This window comes from Ammospiza nelsoni, unplaced genomic scaffold, assembly GCF_027579445.1.
Source record: "Ammospiza nelsoni isolate bAmmNel1 unplaced genomic scaffold, bAmmNel1.pri scaffold_40, whole genome shotgun sequence".
Classification (NCBI taxonomy): domain Eukaryota; kingdom Metazoa; phylum Chordata; class Aves; order Passeriformes; family Passerellidae; genus Ammospiza; species Ammospiza nelsoni.
In genome coordinates this window covers 1,412,772-1,429,344 of record NW_026683188.1, presented here as the reverse complement: position 1 = coordinate 1,429,344, position 16,573 = coordinate 1,412,772, and the positions used below count along the sequence as shown (strand labels likewise).

The window sequence follows — 16,573 nt, the reverse complement described above, 5'->3', positions numbered from 1 at the left end:
TGTCCCAGTCCCTGTCACTCCAGGGCATTCCCCCAGGAGTGTACCAGTCCCTGTCACCTCAGGCCATTCCCCAGGGGGTCTCCATCATTTTCATCCAGGGAATGCCTGGGGGGTCTCCCTCCCTCTAATACCCTGTGCCAGGGGGTGCTCAGGGCAGTCTCTGTCCCTCTCAGCCCAGGGGATGCTCGGGGGTCTCTGTCCCCTCACCCTGGGGGATGCTCGGGGGGTCTCCATCCCTCTGGCCTCAGGCAATGCCTGTGCAGGGCTGGGCACCAGGGGCTCTGTGTCCCTCTCACCACTGAGGGTGCTCGGGGCTGGGGGGGCTCTCTGACCTTCTCACACCTGGGGAGGCCGAGGGGGTCTCTGTCCCTCTCAGCCCTGCTGTGACCCCACCCAAACATCATCGGGGTCAGAGGGACACAGACACCCCCAAAGCCCCAGAAGGGCAGAACCTGGGATTTGGTTTGGGGCTGAGGATTTAGGAAGGGGCTGGAGTTAGGGCTGAGATTTGGATTAGAGCTGGGATTGGGGTTTAAGGATAGACATGGGATTGGCTTTAGGGCTGGGGTTGGGATTGGGTCTAGGGCTAGACAAGTCTGGCACTGGGATGTGATTAAATACAGAACTGTAAGTGTGTCTAAACATGGAGTGAGACTGAGACCAGGATCAGGGTCAGGTTTGGGACTGAGCTCACCCAGAGCGGGACAGGGAGAATGTTATGGTGGGAAGGGTTTGGGAAAATCCTTGTTTGGGGAAAAACAAGCTGTGAATGTCTTGGGTTGGGGATTCTTCCCACCCATGTCCATTTCTAGAAGTCACCTGATGTCCAAAAATCAAGAGTGAATCAAAAAACCCACCAGGCGTTTCCCATTTCCAGTCTCATCCCTCTTGGGTTATGGTTGGTCCCCCATCTCAGGGCTGGTGGGGATCCCATGGGTCCTAGGGATCCCCCCTCTCCAGGATCCTGCTTTTGGATTTTGGGAGGTTCTGGGGTCACAAGGTCTCCCTCTCCAGCCTCCCCTCAATCCAGCGCATTGGGGTTCCCCTTTCTTTCCACCACCCTGTCCTGGTTTAGGGCAAAATCAGTTGAAACCCTCCAAAAGGAGTTTCCTCTAGAATGCCGATTCAGCAGCCCCACCCTCAGCCAGCCCGGGAAAATATTTCCGGGGAGAAAAGTGGAAAAAAAACTTTATTCTACAGGCAAAGCATTCACCAGCACAAAAATTGAACAATATTAAGCAATAAAACCTCCTGCTGCTCCAAAATAGATGACAAACTCCGAAAGTCCCTCCTTGGGTTGTAGCTCCGCGCACTCAGTGTCTTATCAGTCTCTTTTCAGTCTCTTATCAGTCTCTTATCAGTCTCTTTTCAGTCCCTCCAGCACTGGAAATGCTGGCCCAGGCTCAGCCAGGTGGGCCACAGGTGCGAGGTGCCGGTGGTGTTCTGACTGTTCAGTGCAGAGCACATTTAAACAGCTCCAAAGAAAAAGAAAAACCACAGTCCAGGGAACTTCTCTGCCTCAGCAAGCTAAAAACTAACTAAAAGCAAAGGAGAGCTCTGTCCTGCTCTCTGTCCATCCATCATCTGGAATGTAGAGGAGTGAGTGCAGTGTATGAAAACAAACTGCAGCTTCTTCCTCCTCCCCTTCGGTCCCAGAACCAGCCTTAAAGGTGCAGAACTCATTTCTGGGCTAAACAGACCGATGGGGTGCGAGCATCATGAAGTCACCCCAGGACACGCCCCTGTCAGGGTCAGGGGGTCCCGTCCCCGCCTCATCTCCGGCTGCCGGGGGTCCCCCAGCTCCGGTATCGCCCCTTCCCCTCTCCCCGCCCCGGGGGTCCCCCGTTCCACAGCCGCGGCTCTCACGGGGATCCCCAAAACCAATGTCCCGCCCCGTCGGCACCGGGCCATCCCCACGTGGAACCCCCGGGACCCTCCCGAGGGGCGATCGCGGCTCCTCTGCCCCCGAAAAAGCTCCTCTTGGGGAGCCCGGAGATATCCCGGGGCTCGAGTCCGGGATCTGCCGGCTCCGAACACTCTCCAAGAAAATCCTCCCGGAGACCCCTGGCTGGAGCCGGGGCGAGCTCGGCCTCCGCCCTCACCTGCGGCTCGGGGCTGGGGGCGATGCTCCCGGGGCAGGGGGTGCTGCAGGCTCGGCGTGCGGGCGCTGCGAGCGCCGCGATTCTCCCGCTCCTGCTGCTCCTGCTCCTCCTCTTCCTCCCGCATTTCCTCCGCTGCCAGCCCGGAGCCCCCTTTCCCACCGCTCTGCCCCGCGGCCCCGCAGCACCGGCTGCTGGCTGGGGGAGCCCCCGATCGGCCCCAGGGCTGGGCAGGGGCTCGGGGACTCCCCCGGGGCGGATCCGTCCCCCCGGCCCGAGCCCCAAATTCCGCTCCGGGGCCGCCGGGCTCTGCGGGCCCGCCTGGCAACCGGTGAGTCATCGGCGAGAAACGCTCTGGTTGGCTGAAAATTGTTCACCGGGTCCTCTGATTGGCTGGAATTGTAAAAGGCGCTACGCCCTGCGGGTGTTCCTGGGAGCTGCGGAGTACGGGCGGGAGCCTTTTCCCATTTCTTTCTGTTCTTTGAGACCTCTTTCCTTTTTCTTTCTCTCTTTGAGACCTCTTCCCGATTTCTTTCTCTCCCTTTCTCCTCCCTATTTCTTCTTCCGTTCAGTCCACGCTCCATAATCGTCGGTTGCTTTCCCACGCTCTCATTCGCTCCTTCACTGGGGCAGAGGCGTCTCTCCCTCGCGGGGTCGTAATCCATGGACAGGGTCCCCTTCCCACCCCAGTCCCTGGAAAATGTCCATCAAAGCCACCTTTGCTGTGTGCTCTGGGAGCCCACAGAGCTGCTGGATCTCTCCCCTTGGGAGAGAAGCTCCTTGGGAAGCACGGCAGGAGCAGCAACCTGGGAGCCTCGGGAATGCCCCTCTGGGATCCACGGCACACACTGCCAGGGTCTGGAATTCCAGTTCTCAGCTATGAAAAGATGTTCCTGCCCTTGAGGGCAAAGCTGTCAAGAAGGAGCCAAAAGCCAAGTGGAACAAGATCTTACAGTGGCATTTCACTGCGAGCCTTCATAACTTCCCCCATGGTTGTTGTAGCTCCTGAATTGGGAATTAAATCCGGGCACGGTCTTTGGTGTGAGCTGCCCTGGGTCAAGGGAGACACTGAGAGAGAAACAGAACAGGGAAAGAGAGGCAGGAGAGAAAAGAGGGCACAAACACAGTCAGCTGAGAAGGTGGCACTCTGAAAACAGACCAGAACTGACTGAAAAGGAATATAACAGAAAGAAATAATTTTGCACCTTTTTTTTACTATCAAAATACAATTTCTTCCCCTTCTCACAAACCTCTTGCCAGTGTCATTCACCAGGGCTGTCAGAAAGTCTTTCATTCTGGGTGGATGTTCCAGGCTGCAGCCACAAGGAAAGAGGGAATGGGGATTTTCCTGCTCCTGGGGAGTTTGACATCCTCAGCTGAGGAGAGGAGGAGGCACCAGAAGAAAAGGGCAGCTGGGCTTCACCCTTCCACAGGAAAAACTGGGCGGGGGAATCTCTCATCCCGTCTGTTGCTGCTCCCACAGGGATGTGAGGGCTGATCCCAGAGCCCCAAGGGTCACAGTCAGGGCTGCCCTCAGGGAATGCTCGCCTGGTATTGAGGGGCAGCGTGAGAGCACCTGGATCTTGGGGCACCCAGCTGCCCCTCATGTTTGGAGGTGCCTGAGGAGGGCTGGGATGATGCCAGGGACATCCTGCAGTGACATCCCCTCTGTCCCGCTCTGGGTGAGCTCAGTCCCAAACCTGACCCAGATCCTGGTCTCAGTCTCACTCCATGTTTAGACACACTTACAGTTCTGTATTTAATCACATCCCAGTGCCAGACTTGTCTAGCCCTAGACCCAATCCCAACCCCAGCCCTAAAGCCAATCCCATGTCTAGCCTTAACCCCAATCCCAGCTCTAATCCAAATCTCAGCCCCAACTCCAATCCCAGCCCCAACTCCAGCCCCTTCCTAAATCCTCATCCCCAAACCAATCCCAGGTTCAGCCCCTCTGGGGCTTTGGGGGTGTTTCTGTCCCTCATACCCCGATGATGTTTGGGTGGGGTCACAGCAGGGCTGAGAGGGACAGAGACCCCCTCGGCCTCCCCAGGTGTGAGAAGGTCGGAGAGCCCCCCCAGCCCCGAGCACCCTCAGCGGTGAGAGGGACACAGAGCCCCTGGTCCCCAGCCCTGCAGAGGCATTGCCTGAGGCCAGAGGGATGGAGACCCCCTGAGCATCCCCCAGGGTGAGGGGACAGAGACCCCTGAGCATCTCCTGGCCTGAGAGGGACAGAGACTGCCCCGAGCACCCCCTGGCACAGGGTATTAGAGGGAGGGAGAACCCCCAAGCATTCCCTGGGTGAAAATGATGGAGACCCCCTGGGGAATGGCCTGGGCTGACAGGGACAGGAAAAACACCCCCAAAACCCTCCCAAGCATCCCCCAGGGCGAGAAGCACAGAGACCCCTTGAGCATCCTCTGGGCACTGGACAAAATAAACTTGGCAGAAATCAAACTTGACTCTGCATAAATCACTTTGATGAATATATCCTCTTCCCACAAGTAACTTGTGATGAAAGCACAAACAAATCCCAAACATGAATAAACTGATAATCCAAGCAGTGATGCGGCAATTCCAATATTCATTGCTTCCTGCACAGCTACAGCTCAGCTGCTGGCAGGTTCCAATAAAAGGAAAGTGGAAATTTGGCCCAATACAGATTATGAAAAGGAAGGGAAAGCTCTGTGATACTGTCACAAAGGTGACAGGGATACAGAGAAAAATGATTCTCACATTTGGTAAAGCCCCCAAGCCTGGGAATTCATGACTTATTCAGAAATTTAGCTACTTGAGGTGGGCTTCTTGTGGGACTTTTAGCCGCCTCGTGTTCCTCATCATGGGGTGAATGAACCTTGTCAGTCTCACTGGTAACATTTGCTCCATTTCCTCCAGTGATTTTAACAACTTTATTAGGAAAGACAGCAAATTATTTTCTTTGCACTGGCCACCCATAAAAGCCATTTTCATCATCACTTCTCCCATAAAGAAATAAAGCTTTTATAAGCTCCATAAGCTCCCCAGGAGGAAGGAGGGACTGTGTCCAAGTTTGCAAGAGTTCTTCCAGAAAGAACCACAACCTCCTCAGTGGAGGGAACCATGCTGTTGTCAAAGGCACTTGGGGTCAGACAACAGTGCCCTGAACCCACTGTGCATAAATATTATGGCAATATGGTCAAAAAAATTGTTAGAGAGATGTCTCTGCCCCTATTAAGGTGCTAATGCGACCAAATCCAAAATGGATTTTATTGAAGAGTAAATGTGAGGTAGAGAGATGGAAAGAAAGAGAAAAGATGAGAGAGCAAGGGAGTGACAAGGGACAGAGACCTCTCCTGGAGCAGGGCAAGTGTGACATTGTCCCCTGTGTGTGTGGCCTTCCCAGGGTGGGGGTTTTACACCTGAGCCATTTTGGGTAAGGGGGGTGGTGTTCAACCCCTGAGCAGGGATTACCCCACTGTTTCAGGTTGCCATGCAAGATGTAACCAAATGCATGTTTCCAATCCCCATCCTCATAAACTGCTATAAACAGGTGGGGCAGTGTTCTTTATCTCTTCCATGACTCAGCCCTGATAACGCCCTCCAGGGGAGATATCTTGTGCTAATTGGCCATTGAGTGTCACTGCAGGACTGATAAAATTCCATCATCCCATTGTGGGATGCTCCGCCCAGGGGGAGGATCCAAGCATTCCTACCTGGATATAAGCTGAGACTTGCCGCACCAGGAGCAGCTTGCCTACTGGCTTGCCAGAGGACAAGAGCTCCATACCCACCACTGGACCTCCAAAGGAAGACCAGACCCTTCTACACGATCACTGCTTCAACAGAATCACCTTCATCTCTCCAACAGAACTGCAACCACCATTTACTGGGACTGCTGCCACCACCCTGAACAACAGGGTGTCAGGTTATATCCTGACTCTGTCAGTTTAAGGCAGTGTTTCTATATCATTGCCATGATCTTAGTTTTCTTTTAAATTGTAATTCTGGTTTAGACCCTCCCCAGGTTTGCCTTAAAACCAGTACAAAAAACTCAATGTACTCATTCCTTGTTTTCCTCCCAAAAGAGAATTTCCCAGTCCCAAACCTTTGCCAGATGGAAATGGAGGCTGGGAGGAATAGGAAGGATCCCCGGGACACCCAGGCAGGTGAGGAGGAAGTCAGTGCCCCTTTCCCCCTCTCTCCTGCTCCATCTCCCAGCCCAGCACAGCCCCCAGCTTCTGGAAAACCCTGATGCCAACGCTGTCCTGCTGGGGATGCACTGGGGGGATCTCCTTCCCCTTCCCTCTGGTATGGAGGCAAATCCCATCCTCTCCTTGTCTTTCCTGCCCCAGACAAGTACCTGAGGATTGGAACCAGGGAGGACAAATCCCCACAGCAGAACCTCGTGGAAGAGGCCATTATGAGTGACTCCAGGGCACAGGATTCCAACGGGGAGGAAAATCCCCAGAGATTCCACAGGAAGAGGAGCTCCAAACCCAGCCCAGTGTGCTCTGAGGAGGAAAGACCATCCCTTAGCCAGGAAGGTGGACAGAGCTTCAGACAGAGCTCAGAGCTGATGGTCCATGAGCAGCTTCATGATGGGGAGAAGCCCCAGAAATGCTTGGAGTGTGGAAGAGCTTCAGGCAGAGCAGCACCCTGATCTGCCATCAGATGATCCGCACCGGGGAATGGCCCTACGAGTGTGGGGAATGTGGGAAGGCCTTCAGCTACAATTCTGCCCTCATCAGTCACCGGTGCATTCACACTGGGGACCGGCCCTACTAGTGTCCCCACTGTCAGAAGACATTTCAGACCAGCTCCAATCTCCTCCAGCACCAGCGGATTCACACGGATGAGAGGCCCTTCCTCTGCCGTGAGTGCTGGAAGGGCTTCAAGCACAACTCCAACCTCATCAGGCACCGGCACATCCACACTGGGGAGAGGCCCTACGAGTGTCCCCAGTGTGGGAAGAGCCTCAGCAGTAGCTCTCACTTGACCAGACACCAATGGAGCCACCAGTAAGGGATCCCTGCAAATGCCACAAATGCAGGAACAGCTTCATCCACCACTCCAGTTTCATTCCCCATGGGAGAATCCACATTGGGAAGAACCCTGGTGGTCCATGTTCCCCATTATCCATGCTGGGAAGACACCTGTCCCTTTTCCTGCCCCTACCAGTGTCATGGTGTGGCATTGAAAGACATGAGGGTCTTGCCATGGCTGTGTCATTACATTCACTCCCACCTCAGAATATTTCCAGGTGTAGAAAAGGGACACTCTCTTTCTCTCTCTCTCTCCCTGAGGAGAAGGGTGTCCTTTCCAGACAGGGGAAATTGTGGCCAGGAAGACCCAGTGAGTTGTGTTTTAGTTTTCCCAGTAAACTGTTTCATTTATCCCTTCTGTTATAAATATTGTTTCAGTTCTGTTTGTCCCTTATCTTGTTCCTGTTCCCAATAAATTGTTCTTATCCAAGCCTGGGATCTTTGCCTTTTGTGCTTTCCATGGGAGGCGGGAGGGCAGCGAGGGCAGTGCGGTTTTAGCGGGGGGCAGGAAATTGGGGAATCCCATTCCTGCACCCCGGCCCATTGAAACCGAGCATCCCAGCTGGTCCCAGCCCAGGAGGCCATGGCAACAGCCTTGGGAGCGGGTCCCTGGCTGGGGCTGTGGGAACCTCTTCCCTCTGGTGCCCAGGGACAGGAGTGGAGGGAACGGCTGCAGCTGAGTTGGGGCAGGCTCAGGGTGGATGTCAGGAAAAGGTTTTTGCCCAGAGGCTGCTGGCGCCCTGCCCAGGCTCCCCAGGGAAGGGTCCCAGCTCCAGGGCTCTCTGAGCTGCAGCAGTGTTTGGACAGCGCTGCCAGGCCCAGGCTGGCATTGTTGGGGTGTCCTGTGCAGGGCCAGCAGTTGGACTGGAGGATCCTGATGGGTCCCTCCCAGCTCAGCCAATTCTGTGGTTCTGGGATCCCATGATCCTGGGGATGGGGCTGCAAATAGTTGCCATGGCAATGGTCTCCGTCTGCAGGCCTGAGATGGTGATGGTTGCCATGGAAACTGACCATAGCAACAGAGGGCTGGTAATGGTTGCCATGGAAACTGACCATAGCAACAGGGGGCTGGTGATGGTTGCCTGCTAAGGACCAGGTTTCTCACAGGCCCTCAGAGGGGTTCAGTGGGGACTTTCCAAGAGTCTCCAGGCTGTTGCAGAGCTGGAATGTCACAGGCAGAGACAGGGGCTCCATGGAGACCTCCCAGGGCTTTCTGGGGATGGTGAAAAGCCCTGTGGTCAGAGGCAGTCTCAGCCATTCAATGGTGACATCCCAGGGGACCTTGTGCTGCAAAGGCACCGATCTGTCACAGGCACTCACGGGGGCTCCACGGTGACATCCCAGGAGTCCCCAGGCTGCCAAAGAGCTGGGATGTCCCAGACACTCACAGGGTTCCTGTCATGGGCAGATATATTTATATAAATACGTATTCTCTTTTATGGTAATGATTAGACAAAACTGCCTTAATCAGAAATATTTATGCCAGGATGTAAGAGACGTAAAATATATTATACAGAGCACTAGGAAATTATTTCAAAGCAACTGCATTAAGCAAAACCTGTAATTAAGCAGAGATTGATGTCACTCCCCCAGACCAATGACCATGGGCAATTCCCTTTGGCTCAGCCTCGAGCAGTGACCTTGAGGGTGTCCCCACCGCTGGGAGGAATCCCCACACCCCTCAAGAAGGGAAATGTCAGGAGATGCTGCCATTAAAATTTGGGACAGGGCTTTTCCAGTCTGAGGTGCTGCCCTGTCAGTCAGGTGTGCCCAGGCCGGGCCAGCTCAGCAGCTCTGCAGAAGCTCTCAGTGGTGTCACTTGGTTGTTCCTTTCTCTGGGGATTTTTCCAGCTCTGCCACAACTTCAGCTCCCTCTGAGGATGTTGAACTTTGGGATGGAGGAGTCAGGCTGGTTTCAGCATTATTCACCCCCAAAGCAGTGTGACTCCCCTCCTTCATTTCCCACTGGGGGCTTTGCAAACAAGGCCTTGCCAAAGTTGTTTGAACCCATTGCAGGCAGAGCCTCCTGCTCCAGCAGGAACTGCCTTTCCTGTGCCATCAGCAGGGCAGGTCCCACTGCAGGAAAAGCCCCAGGCCAGCCCCAGCACAGGGAAGGACTCGGGCACAAGGGCAGAGTGCCATGCTGGGAGCTGTGCCAGGGAGAGCCTGAGGCACCAAAGGCACCTTGGCAACAGCAGCTGCTTGCAGGCCATGGCCAGAAGCCTCCCTTGGCAGCCCGGCCTGGTGGCCACCACTGCAGAGCTGCTGCCTCAGGGCTCATTCCTGGCTGGGCTCTGAAAAGCCACTTCTGCCCCAGGAGCCTGACTGGGAAGCCGTTGGCCCCAGCACCTTGAGGACAAGATATTAATGATAAAACTCTTCATGCCAGCAGAGCCAAGGCAGGGGCAGAGGAAAGGGCAGAAGCCAGGCCCAGGAGACAGGGCTGCCATGGTGATGGCTGTGAGGCCACTGCCCCTGCAGCAGCCTGGCTGCCCTCAGCAGACATTCTGGCCAGAAGCGCTGTGAGGGCACCCAGCACATCAGGGAACCCACAGTGCAGGAATTCTGTCACTGGGGATGAGAGGGTTTCAATGGGCAAGGCTACACAAATCTCCTGCTCTTGGACAATTCCAGGGATGGGGAATCCACTTCTCTGGAAAAACAGCTGCAGTTTCCTGCCACTTTATTAATTGTAAAATATTTCCTCCTTCTAACAAATGTTAATTTGTCCCCATTCAGTTTAAAGATACTGACCCGTTTTCTGTCACTGTAGGATTTAGGAGAAAATAACTTCGAATGCTATTTTTCCCTTTTTCACAGACCTTGGAAGGACTCAAAAATCTCCCAGAATGGGGTTTGGAGGCCTCATCACAAAACCAGCAGGGAGAGTCTGCAGCCTCTGTGGTCAGTGGTGTAGAGACTGAGGACTAAACGGGAATAGCCTGGGAGGGATGGATGGGAGGTTTCAGAGAGGCTGGAGCTTTTCTTCTTAGTAGGAATAAGCCTGAAGAAGACCTAATAGCATCAAGTGCAGCTTGGGAGGTCCAGACTGAACACCAGGAGAAGGGAATTTCCTTGTCAGGGCAGGGCTGTGGTGCAGCACATCCCCAGCAGTAGCCTGGAGCAGCCCAAGGCTCTGTGTGGGCAGACAGAGGCAGGCAGGAGGCAGAGCTGTCAGCAAAGGAAGGGCCCAGCCAGGTGGAGCAGCCGGGGGATGCCGACAGCCTGCAGGGACAGAGGCGCAGGTTTCCTTAACAGCAGAAACACCTTTCCCTTGCTTGTCCCCACCTGTCATCACTGCCTCCAGTGTTCTGCTCTACCTGGAACCTGAAGACATTTTCTCAGTCCTGTCCCTCAGATGGATCTATTTAAAGTATGAGAAACTTCAGTGTTTCACCCTCTTTTTGAGTCCCTAGAAGGTTTTTTGAGCACACTGTGAGGGACTGAGTCTGATGCAAAGAGCACCAAAGCCCAGAGGGTCATTAAGTCCCTGTGCTGTGTCTGGGCTGCTGAGCTGGGCCGGGCTCCTGGCCCAGAGGCAGCTCCTGGCAAGGGCAGCGCTGCAGAGAGACAGCTCTGGCCAGGAGCAGCTCCTGTGCACAGCCCAGCAGGGCTGGGGCTCTGCCAGGGCCCCTCAGGGACACCAGCAGGGCACAGACAGAGCTCACAGGGGCTCAGCACTGGCAGGGGCTGTGGGATGGCCCCGAGGGGGCTGTGTCACAGCAGCACCTCTGGGGCTGTGTCATAGAGGCACAGAGTAGCTGTGGTGTCAGCAAGGGGCTGTGTGACAGCACAGAGTGGGCTGTGTGAGGTCACAGATTGGGCTGTGACATCATAGAGTTTGTTGTGTGAGGTCACTGAGCAGCTACAGCATCACAGAGGGGACTTTGTGACATCACAGAACAGGCTGTGAGATCATGGCATGGCTGCATGACATCATAGAGCTGGCAGTGATGTAAAAGTATGTGCTGTGACCTTACAGAGTTTCAGTATGACATCACAGAGAGGGTTTAGTGACATCACTGAGGGGGGGTGTTACATCACAGAGCTGGCTGTGACATCATAGAGTAGGGTGTGAGGCCATAGAGCAGATCCTGCCATCATAGAAGGTGGCTCTGTGACATCAGGGAGTGGGCTGTGACAACACTAGGTGGCTGTGTAACATCATAGAGCAGGCTGTGACATCACAATAGGGATTGTGTAATCATAGAGTGACTTGCTGACATCACAGAGACTTCTTTGACATCACAGAGCAGCTGTATCACATCATAACGTGGTGTCTCAGAGTTGGCTCTGGGACATCACAGGGGCAGTGTGACATCACAGGGCCCTGTGTGACATCACAGGGGCTGTGTGAGGTCCCTGGGGAGGTCACTCTGCCCTGGCCCCCCTCACAGCTCCCCCCAGAGCAGTCCAACGCTGCTCGTGCACAGTGGGGTCCCCTGTCCCCCCGGGTCCCCCCGGCCCCGCAGCCTCCCCCAGAGGATGTTCCACGAGATCGACCCCAGAGCCTGACACGGGGACGGGTGGCCGGGGCCCTGGGGGTGGCACAGGGGGACAGGGACCCCCCAGCAGCATCCCTGTGTCCCCCAGGGCCAGAGCCTGGGCCACGGCTCCTTCACCCTGTTAAAAACCTCGAGGCCTTGAGAGCGCTGAAAAAATCCCCAGCAAGGGAGCAGCAAAAACCAGATTTAATATTAAGGGACAGCAGCACAAAATTCCTTGGCAAGAGTCACTCTGTTCCTGACTGGGCACTTCAGGCACACCAAGGAAACAAAGCAACTACAAAACCAAACAGAATCCAAACAATCAAACCAGAAATTTACTGAGAACTGGGGCTTTCATTCCTAAGGAAAAGAACTGTCCTTCTTATCTAGGTGCCCATGGCCAGAATTGGGATTTCACCTCCAGTATTCCCTATTGTGACAGAGTGGAGGAGTTTCTTGGCTCAAGACATTTTATGTGTGGGGAGTGTTGCAGTGTGTTGCAATTTCCTGTTTTAAACTTCCCAGCCCCTTCCCAGGTGGGGCAAGATCTCTCTTCCCCTTCCCCTTCCCTCTTGCCCCCTGCGGGGCTGTCAATCAGTCTTTAAATTCCAGCAAGGCCATTGTGTGGTTGGTCAGGTTCAAAAGATGCCCCTGTGCCCAGAGGTCATTGGTCTGTCTGGGTGTCATCGTTCCCTGAGACCCTGCCCCTCCCACCTGGTTGGTGGCTCACCTGTCCCTTCCCTCCCCCTCCCCCCGGAGCTTAAAAAGTCACTCAGGCCACACGGTCGGGATTCTGTTGGTGCTGTTACCTAAGATTCAGAAGTCTGTGACCATGGAATAAACTCTTGATATTAACCCTCCGGCAGAATCTGTCTCCTTTTCCTCCTCACCTTAGCCTGAAGTTTTCCCACCTGAGGCAAACTGAGTTTCTACAAGCCTGGACTTATTTTGGCACTCAGCTGCACCATCCAGCCAGCCAAAAGTGTCTCTGAGGTGAAACACCACAGTTGCCGCCTTTGGCCCAGGAGCAGGGGTCAGAGGAGCCCAGGCACAATCTACCTGGTAATATTGGGATCTTATTCCAATAGGGGAGGAAGGGGTAGGTCCAGCCCTCCCCTGCCCTGGAACCCCAGCCCTGCCCTGCCCTGTGACCCCAATCTCCCCAGAGCCTCTATCCCAGCCCAGCAGTGTCTGCCAGTCCCTGGCACAGCACAGGCAATGCTCCACAGCCACCTCTGCAGCCCCCAGCCCAGCTCCTGAGAGACCAAATGAGCCACAGTCCCACCTGGGGGCAGGGCCCAGGGAGACCAAGGGGTATTGAAGGCTGACCACAAGGCAAGCACACATCTTGACCCTACCTCCTCTTGGAATTTACATCTGAACGCTACTGGAATCGAGGAGTTGGTACCTCTGTGTGTGCCTCTCTGTATCCTTTTTGCCTCTCTCTCTTTCTGTCCTTTTCTTCTATTTTGGTCCTTTTGCAAATTTGAGTAATGTAAAATTCAAATAGCTTAGAGTTTGTGTAATTGAATGGGCCAAGTCAGTGCTTTAAGAAGTGTTCTGTGTTGATTGAATGTCATATTAAATATTTTGCCAAAAATTCTCTGATTTTCTAAAGTTACCAGTAAAGACTGTTTTGTTGTTTGGAGCTCCTGAGGATCTCTTGTTGGTATTTCTCCAGGAAGTCCAATTCAGAATACAGAAACGATTGTAATTCCTTTTAAATATCTCCTTGACAGAGTTTTCTACTGGATGGAAGTCAGGGCTTGTCTGTCCTGCTTGGCACAGCCCAGGCAGGGCTTTCCCAGCCACATTCCACACTCCATTTCCCAGCTGGAGCCGCTGGTGCCTCTGAGTTGTGCTGCCCCAGCCCCAGGGACGCTCCCCTTGTCTGCCCATTCCCCCACGGTCCCTGGGCAGGGATGGCCTCAGTGGGGGCTGCTGACATCCTCAGCACCTTGGAGGCTGCTGCTGAATTTTCCTGCTCCAGAGGCTTGTTCAGCCTTCAGCTCTTCAGTGCAGGAATTCAGTGCCCCAGGGCTCATTAACATTCTAAAACAGCTAAACAAGCTAAGCTTCTGGGAATAATTTGATTTAATTAATAATTTGTTCAAATCAAACATGTGGTTAATTAGTCAGATTTCAGAAGCCAATTCAATGTGAATACCCTGAATTAAAAAAAAAGAAAAGAAAATATTTTTTTAGGTCTTGTAATTTTTTTTTTTACTAGTAATTCATTGAAATGTGCAATCTCCAGTTGACATTGAATCCAAGTACCTCCTCATGCAGTTTGACTGGGTATGAAAATCAGGACCTTTCATGGCTGACAATCAATCAGACTCTGTCCCTACCCCCACCCCACCATTTTCCCCATCCAAGGCTGGCACTCAGAGCAGCCTTGTGCAAATCTGAGCTCCCTCCAGCCCACACTGGACCTAGCCAACAGACCACAGTTGAACAGGATATAACTTAAAAAAATTACACCATTAAAATAACAATCACACAATTACAAACCCTTCCCTGAGCTATGTGCAATGTCCCAGCATGTCTGATGAGTCCACTGTTCACAACTGATTTGCATACTAAAATTAATTTTTGACTAGTGTGGTTCTGTGATAGATATAAACACAATTAAGTTCTTGTATAAGATTCTTGTCCTGGACTGAGGACAGAACAGCTCAAACAATTCCTGATTTGCAAATCTATCAGTGGTGGATGGAGAAGGGAGGTCAGGCTGCTCTTGGTGTTGAGGAAATGCTGAAAGCAGCCTGACTCATTTCATCTGCTCATGCCCTGGCTGATCTCCCCTCTTTCCCCTTCCACCCACTGGCTTTTGTTTCCCACCAGGCTCCCCGGTGAAGAGCCTGGCTCTGTGTTCTCCATCCCTCCTTGCTGGCACTGCCAGGCTGGGGTGAGGAGCCCCTCAGCCTTCCCTGCTCCAGGCTGGACCAGCCCAGCTCCCTCAGCCTCTGCTCACAGCCCAAGGGCTGCAGCCCCACCTTGGAGGCCCTTCCCAGACCCTGCTCCAGCTGCCAGACATCTTTCCTGCCCTGGGGAACCCAACCCAGGCCAAGTGACCTGGATAATCCACATCCTTGCTGTCCTGGTCACACAGCCCTGGCCCCTCATGCCCTGTCAGGCTCTGGGGTGGATCCTGTGGAACATCCTTTGGTGGAGGCTGTGGCTCCAGGTGGGCCAGGGGGATCCTGGGGGACAGGGACCCTGCTGGGCATGGACAGGATTTGACTTGTTGGGAGAAACTGTGAGGGGGGAGCTGGGGCAGAGTGACCAACACAGTGACCTGACACAGCCCTGCTGGGATTTTGCACAGCCCCTCTGTGACGTCACAGCCTGCTCTGTGATGTCACAGACCATTCTCCAATGTCACACAGCCCCTCTGTGACGTCACAGCCTTCTCTGTGATGTCACAGCCCATTCTCCAATGTCACACAGCTGGTCTCTGATGTCACACCAGAGTCTGTGATGCCATAGTCTGCCCTGTGATGTCACAGCTGGATCTCTGATGTCACAGAGGCAGACTATGATGCCATGGCTGCTCAATGACCTCACCTAACCCACTCTGTGATGTCATAGCCCACTCTGTGACCACATGGTACCAGATGATAAATTGTCTTCACCAGGTGAGCTGACACCTGGAGCTTGTTCTCCACAACCCCAGGCCTGTGGAAACCACACAGTGCCCATTGTGTGAGAAGGGGAACGGGAAGTTCAGCAGCCTCAGTGTCCTGCCAGCTCAGCCAGGCCCATGGGAACATTGGGGTCCACAACCACCAGGGACCACCAGGGAGACCCCCAGGACAGGAGAATGCATGGGTAAAGGGGAGGGGAAATATATTAATGATTTTGGGGAAATGATTATCATATGTATTTTTAGTCCAGGGCAATCAATGAATATGTATGCAAAATACAGAATATAAACAGAAACTTTCCTGTACTCAGCATGCACAGCTTTGGGAGGAGATATCTCCGTGCATCCAGCTGAATAAAGAATGCTGCTTCTTAATGCTACATTGGGGTTAGGGAGTTTTCTGTTTTACTAAATTTTTGGTAACACTCCCACTGAGAAGGGCTGGTGGCAGATGTGGGGCTCAGAGGCTGCCTGGGGCACAGTGACCATGAAATAATGAAGTGTTCAATGTTCTGTGAAGGAGGGAGGGGCAGTAACAAAACTTCTGCACTGGAAACAGGAAGGGCAGACTTTGGTCTGTTTAGGCTGCAGATTTGGGGAATACCTAATCAGGTACTGATTGCTTTAAGGGAAACAGCCCTTAAAAACAAAGGGGTCCTGGAAGGATGGACACATTTCAAGAAAGTAATCATAAGGGGGAAGAAGCAGCCTGTCCCAGTGCGGCAGAAGATGAGCTAGTGAGGAAAATGACTGGCCTGGCTGCCCATGGAGCTTTTCTGGAGACTCAGGGGTGGAAAAAGGTCCAGCAACTCAGGAAGTCTTTAAGGATGTTGCTGGGTCATACAGAAAGAAAAGCTGAGAGTTGAAAACTCTATTAAAACTTAACCTGGAGGGTTCTGGAAAAAGAATAAAAATGTTTTTATAAAAAAATAATAGCAAAAAGGAGGAGTAGGAGAACCTCTACTCTTTATTGGTTGCAGTGGAGAATATACTAACACAAGATAAGGAAAAGGCTGAGCTACTTTACCCCTAGTTTGTTTCAATTTTCAATATTAGGGGAGGATATCCTCAGGACAACTGTTCTCCTGAGCTGGTAGATGGGCACAGGGAGCAGAACAGCCCCTGGAACCCAGGAGGAAGCAGTGGGTGACCTGCTGAGCCACTCAGATGCTCACAGGTGAATGGGATCAGACAGGATCCATCCTAGGGCAATGAGGGAGCTGTGGATGAGCTCCCCAAGCTGCTCTCCATCATTTACCATCAGTGCTGGCTCAGCAGGGAGCTCCCAGAGGACTGGATGTGCCAGTGTGAGCCCATTCC

General features: G+C 53.4%; 1 pseudogene; it reads left to right on the top strand.

Annotated features, from left to right (window-relative positions):
* The first annotated feature begins 1,702 nt into the window (after nt 1-1,702).
* Nucleotides 1,703-7,097, top strand: LOC132087161 (zinc finger protein 70-like; annotated as a pseudogene).
* The last annotated feature ends 9,476 nt before the right edge of the window (nt 7,098-16,573 follow it).